The sequence below is a fragment of the Mustela lutreola genome, chromosome 1, assembly GCF_030435805.1.
Source record: "Mustela lutreola isolate mMusLut2 chromosome 1, mMusLut2.pri, whole genome shotgun sequence".
Classification (NCBI taxonomy): domain Eukaryota; kingdom Metazoa; phylum Chordata; class Mammalia; order Carnivora; family Mustelidae; genus Mustela; species Mustela lutreola.
In genome coordinates, this window is record NC_081290.1 from 175524849 (window position 1) to 175530835 (window position 5987).

The window sequence follows — 5987 nt, forward strand, 5'->3', positions numbered from 1 at the left end:
AATAATAAGGAAAATCAACAAAGAGTAGAACCTTTTCTACTTTTTAAATTATTTGGAATATAATATTAGTTTGAAGAGATTTCACTGTATACAGTGTCTTACTAATAAGATCTTACGGTTGAAGATGACTCATTTGAACAGCTTTACTTGAAATTAACCCCTTAAATAAGAAAAAGGACAAAATATGAGATTTTATTAGGTTTTTTTTCTTAAAGGAAGTTACCCTTTTGATAAAATTTACAATCCATTTTAATTAAAATGGGTCCTTCTGAATTACTTTTTGTGATACTTGGCTGGACCTTATCAAGTATTCATTAAAACAGCATTTGATATATCATCGGTATCAAGATTAATATCTAAAAAGGAAGATAAATATCTGAAAAGGATAGATAAGATTAACACAAGAAACTACAAGCAAGATGCTGAAATCCATAACATAGATTCAATAATTAACAGGGAAGACAGGAAAGGGATACGTGCCAGCTGGTTTGATCAGAAATAGCTTTCTTATGGAGTAGTACCTGAATCACTGAGTTATTCTACTTCTGATCTGCTCTTTCTGTAGGTACAAGGAATATATTGAACTTACATTAAGTTAAATTTGTCTTCCAGAGCTAATGCCATTCTGCCTACATCAAGGCTATCCCAGCACGGAGTGCACCTGCCCTGTGGACACTGAGGGTCGGTCACCCGGTGGGTGGCCTGGGAGAGCTCAGGAGGCCACGGGTCCATGCAACCAGGGACGCGTCTCCAGCTGTGACCTGTCTCAGTTGTTACTTCAGGCTTCGGGAGGACAAGGGAGATTCTGTACTGAACCATCCCTTTTAATTTCGTGGATTCTCTTACTTTTGACTTGCCGCTGGGAAGAACAATAGAGAGTCTACAGAAGAGCCTCACAGCTCTGGGGCGCCCCTTCCCCTCAGTGTGGCGCATCCCGGGTCCCTTCACCTGTGGGTCGGCACTGTCATCCCGACTCCTACAGTCTGTCCCTTCCTCCTTTGTCTCCTCCCTCCCCTGTCCTTCCCTCCTCAATTCCTCTTTTTCTCAAAAATCAAACACATGGACGAGCACTTTCAGGCACTTGGCTTTCAGAACTGGAAAGGCCGCAGAAGAGTCTTTAGAACAGCCCCGGGTTTGAAAATCACGAGTAGTTTACCTTTGAGATCCTGTTACGTCCTGCTACGACTCTGGCCTGGTCCTCTGCTTCCTCATCTGTAAAATGAAAAAAATCAGAGAATTCTATAAGCTCAATGAGAATATCAAGTGACGAAATATACCTGAAAGCACTTTTGAAACTTCGAAGTCTTAGACAACGACCGAGCTGCTTTTCAGGATGCCACATTTGCCTAGCGAAAGGCCTGCCGTTGTTACTCCGAAGTTTACTTCTATCTTTTTATTATTATTTTTAACCATTCGATGTTTTTACTTCATACCAACCCTACCTTTACTCTAAAAAACAAACAAAAAAACTTGGAATGAATGTTAACCAAATCATTTTACCATAAACCTAGCACATGCATTTCAAGGTTCTAGTGCTAGGAATGTCATTATGATCAGTTTACTCATCAGTAACACTGTAGCATAGACCACAGGAGCACATGTCATTTGATGGGATCCTTGCCTCTTACCCTCAGCTTTACGTCAGAAGGGAACTGATTCTGAACCCCCAGAAATTCTGTCCCAACCCCAGGAAGCACAGAAGACATCCTGTCACACAACTTTATGTAAGATGTTGTAAAACAAAGCCCAAGTTTTCTTACCTTTCTATAGGAAATGGTCAGTTATTTGATAAATACTAAAACGCTTCTAGGAATTCATTTCATGAGTTTGTTTACCAAACACATTTTGGAGGAACTGACTACCAGAAGAGTTCCTTTGGAATTTGGTCCACAGATTCACTTAACAGGTTGGAAATTTAAAACCTTCCAGAAAACAAGGAAGTGGGGAATCCCTAATCTTAACATGTGGTTGTTGAAGGGATATACATACCCACTAAAAAGTCTGCTCACAGAAGGCACAAACTATAGAGGGTTATGTTGTTAGAGTCGAGACAAAGAACTGGCTGATACCCTTCTTTGTTTCATGAGCCCCATAGCTAAGATGGGTAGACCCAAAAGCACGGTCTATTCCTGTAACCAAAAAACAATTAAAGATAAAAAATGTAATTTGTTTTACTGCATACTTTTCAGCCATTAATTGAGATATAAATATGAAAGATTAAAATCGCCTTAAAAGGGGGGTGGTAATAGCAGCCACCAGAGCAATATTCAAGCATGATTTCAAGGATGCTTTCAGATGCAGAGTTAGCCTTCTTTGTCCGAAGTCTTCACAACTTCATCAAAAACTTCATCAGTACACTTAGACGCAGCTATTTTCTTGGCTTTCCCCATCACTTCGTAGAAGTCAATAATTGGCTTTATCGACTGAAGATAGGTTCGAATTCTCTTTTCCAAGCTCTCTGTTGTCATCACTTCTACCAAGTACTCTTTCCCCTTCTAAGACATCATTCAGTAAGATCTCATTATTACAGTCAAAAAACAGAACCAAAGACACCCATGCCTTCCCATCCATGGTCTTGCTCCAACCTTGAAGATTGTCTTGATTTCTTGGAACCCATCAATCGAGAAATGTTTCTTCTGAGCATTGACAGCCACTGTCTCTGACCCGTTTCCCTCTTTAACAAACTGATGGTCATCTCAGCTGGCTCCGTCTTTCCGTCTTTAATGTTCTTTTCAGTGAGTTCACCATACTGTGAATTTGGGTTCTTCTTTCCATCATGAAGAAGTCTCCTGCAGAAAGGTGTGTGTGTCACCGTGTTTTAGGTTACTGGTTTATTGTGACGAAGGTGTGACTCAGGAACAGCCAGTAGCTGCATAGCTCTGGGGCACAGAGCTTCCCTGCCCTCCCCAGGTAAGGGTCTTCCCCTGAATCTCTGTGTGCTCACCAACACAGCGAAAGTTTACTTTTAAATGAATACCTTTTAAGACTGAAAGCTAAATTTAAAATTTTAGCAGAGTTGTCTAGGAAGAGACAACAACCTATCTGCTTGCTAACATATTAGGAGTGTTTTGTTTTGTTTTGTTTTGTTTTGTTTTAATTAACTCAGAATAAAGAACAGACTCTGGAAAAACAAGATGGAATTAGGTGAGTGTTGCTGGAAGAGTGGGAAGGATGGACGGGGGGTTACGGTGGGTGAGATTAACATGAGAAGTCTGAGTACCACAAGAAAGACCTGGAAGGAAAGGATGGGTCCCCAAGACTCAGGCTTTGATTGTATCCGTCTTCCTGTTCACGTCTGTCTCCCTAACTGCAATGGAAGCCCCTTGCCCACAAGAGTTGGGTTTCTGGACCTTGTGTTTCTGTGTGTTGTCAGTGCGGAGAAACCAAGGAAGTCAGTGAAAAGTCTATTTCCGTCTTCCTGAGACCTGTGCTTCCGTCCGTCCATCCGTCCGTCCATTGGCTCCTCCTTCTTCCCTCGTCCCTTCCCACCTTCAAGCACTGACAGAGAAAACACTAAGAGCGAACACTGCAGTGAGTGACGTCTGTGAAGGGGATGGAAAGAGCAGCCAGTATAAATGGAAATTCAAAGATTTTACAGAAATTTTACACCTAAATTTTACAGAAATTACTAACATGGAGTATGTTGAGAAATGGTTATCCCTGGTGCAAAACTGAGGCTGCGACTCAATGTGCTCCAACAAGTCGAATGATTGTAGATAAGTATTAGAGATGGTTTAGGAGACTGTATTTTTTCTCTTCCCGTTCATAGTTTCAGCAGCATCCGTGTCAGGGATTTCTGGAAGTCTCTCATCGATCACCGTCACGGTTGGACAACTTCCCCAGGCCAGGGAGGTGTGGACATTACATTGTGCATACCTGGTGGTGGGTGGTAGTGGATATGTTTGGCTCTTTGCATGGTTTGTGTCAAGTGCACGTAGCAGCCCTTCACAGTGAAATTCGTTTCCAGAGACTTTGATCCGAGGGGAGATGCCTGCAGCTTGGACAGATGCCAACAGTGTGTCTTTCCTGAGGACAGCAATCAATGACTCTGGCTCTGATTCCAGTTAACTGGCATTCCTGGGAAAATGCTAGAACAAATCATGATAAAATCAACTTGCAAATGCTTCCAAAAGAACACAGATCTGTGAAAAACAAAGATGGAAAATTACTCTCAGATGCTGGGGTTCAGAGTGACGTGAGTTTGGTCGATTAAGAAGATATGTTGTAGTTAAAGTCTATAAGGTTTTGATCCTTTCTACACACCACCACCAGGCCACTGGAAAAACAATGGAGGTGAGCCAGGGAAACAGGGGTGCCCTCCAGGGCAGGGATCCTGTGAACCCACATGCTGGTGGCAGGGAGAAAGCGCCCCCATCAACCTTGCTCTCTGGGGCCACAGAGGCAGCACCCAGACCATCAAAAGCAACCATCCTAAGTTTAAAAACTCTCCTGTGACCCCTCTTCCTCCTCCGGCTCCAATTTTCTGATCTTATTTATATAAAATTCCTTGAGAGAGTTGTGCATAACCTTTGTCTGCAAGTCTTCTTCTGTTTCAGGACCAGCTACATGAGTTGCTGGGGCCAGAACAAAATCAAACTGTGAGGCCTCGTGTTCAAAATTATTAAGAATTTCAAGACAGTGATAGCAGAGCCTTTGTCCAACATGAGGCTCTTGTAAAGGGGGACGTTGTGTGACTGCCTGGGCCATCCACCTGGGTCTAACATCCCGCTCTGATCCGGGGCTAACATCCCGCTCCTACCCGGCTCTCATCTGCCACCAGTTCCACGAACAGAGTCTTGTCAGCGTCACCAGTGGTTTCCATGGTCTCCATTTGCTTCACCTGATAGTTCTCGTCCTCAGCTTCGTGGATCAGTCCGTGGATTTCGGCAGAGCGACGCCTCCCTTCTTGTCGCACTGTCTTTACCGGGTTCTTCATTCCGCACCTCTGCCTTCCATCACCATGAGAGGAGAAACTGATGTTGTTTTAAGCCACTAAATTTGTGAGGATTCATTGCATCCGTAATAGCTCGTCAATCCCGTCATCGTTACACTGGCCTGCCTGGCTCATCCCTGGGACCTCTCGCCTTCTCTGTTTATACCCATCCCCACGTGGCTTTAAAATAGTCAGTTTCAAGGTTTTAAAATACCAGCTATCGAAATGCAGATGCAGATCCGGGATGAGACACCGCTTTGTGCGTGAGAACGGCTAGAACCAGGAAGACAAGAAATGAGTGCTGGCGAGGATGCGGAGAAAGGGGAACCTTGTGCACTGTTGGTGGGAACGCAAACTGGTGCAGCCGCTCTGGAAAACACACGGAGGTTCCTCAATAATTAGAAATAGAACTAACACGATCCAGCAATCCCCGGTCGGGGAACATATGCAAAGGAAATGAAATCGCTTTCTCAAAGAGATATCTGCACTCCTGGGTTCATTGCAGCATTATTTACGATAGTCAAGACGTGGAAACAATCTGTGTCCACTGATGGGTGAGTGGGTAAAGGAGATGGAGTGTATACATGAAACACACACACACATATACAATGGAATGTTATTCATCCATTAAAAAGGGAGGAAATTCTTCCATTTGTGACAACAAGGATGGCCCTTGAGGGTGATGTTGAGTGAAATAAGTCAAACAGATACTATATGATCTCACATATATGTAGAATCTAAAAAATCCGAACTCATAGAAACAGAGGACAGATTTGGTGGGGGAGGGGTTGAGGGAAATGGACAAAGGTCGTCCAAAGGTACAAAATTCCAGTTATAACATAAATTATTTCTGGGGGTGTAACATACAGTGTGGAGACTATAGTTAATTGTATTATATTGTATATATATTTTTATATTATATTTTAAATTTTCTAAGGAGCATCTGGGTGTCTTAGTTGGTTAAGTGTCTGACTCGATTTTGGCCCATGTCATGATCTCAGGGGTCATGGGATTGAGCCCTGCATTGAGCTCCACGCTCGGCACAGAATCTGCT

General features: G+C 43.1%; 1 pseudogene; it reads right to left on the reverse strand.

The window, feature by feature from the left end:
* Window positions 1-2303: 2303 nt before the first annotated feature.
* LOC131828200 (UMP-CMP kinase-like) lies at window positions 2304-4936 on the reverse strand (annotated as a pseudogene).
* Window positions 4937-5987: the final 1051 nt, after the last annotated feature.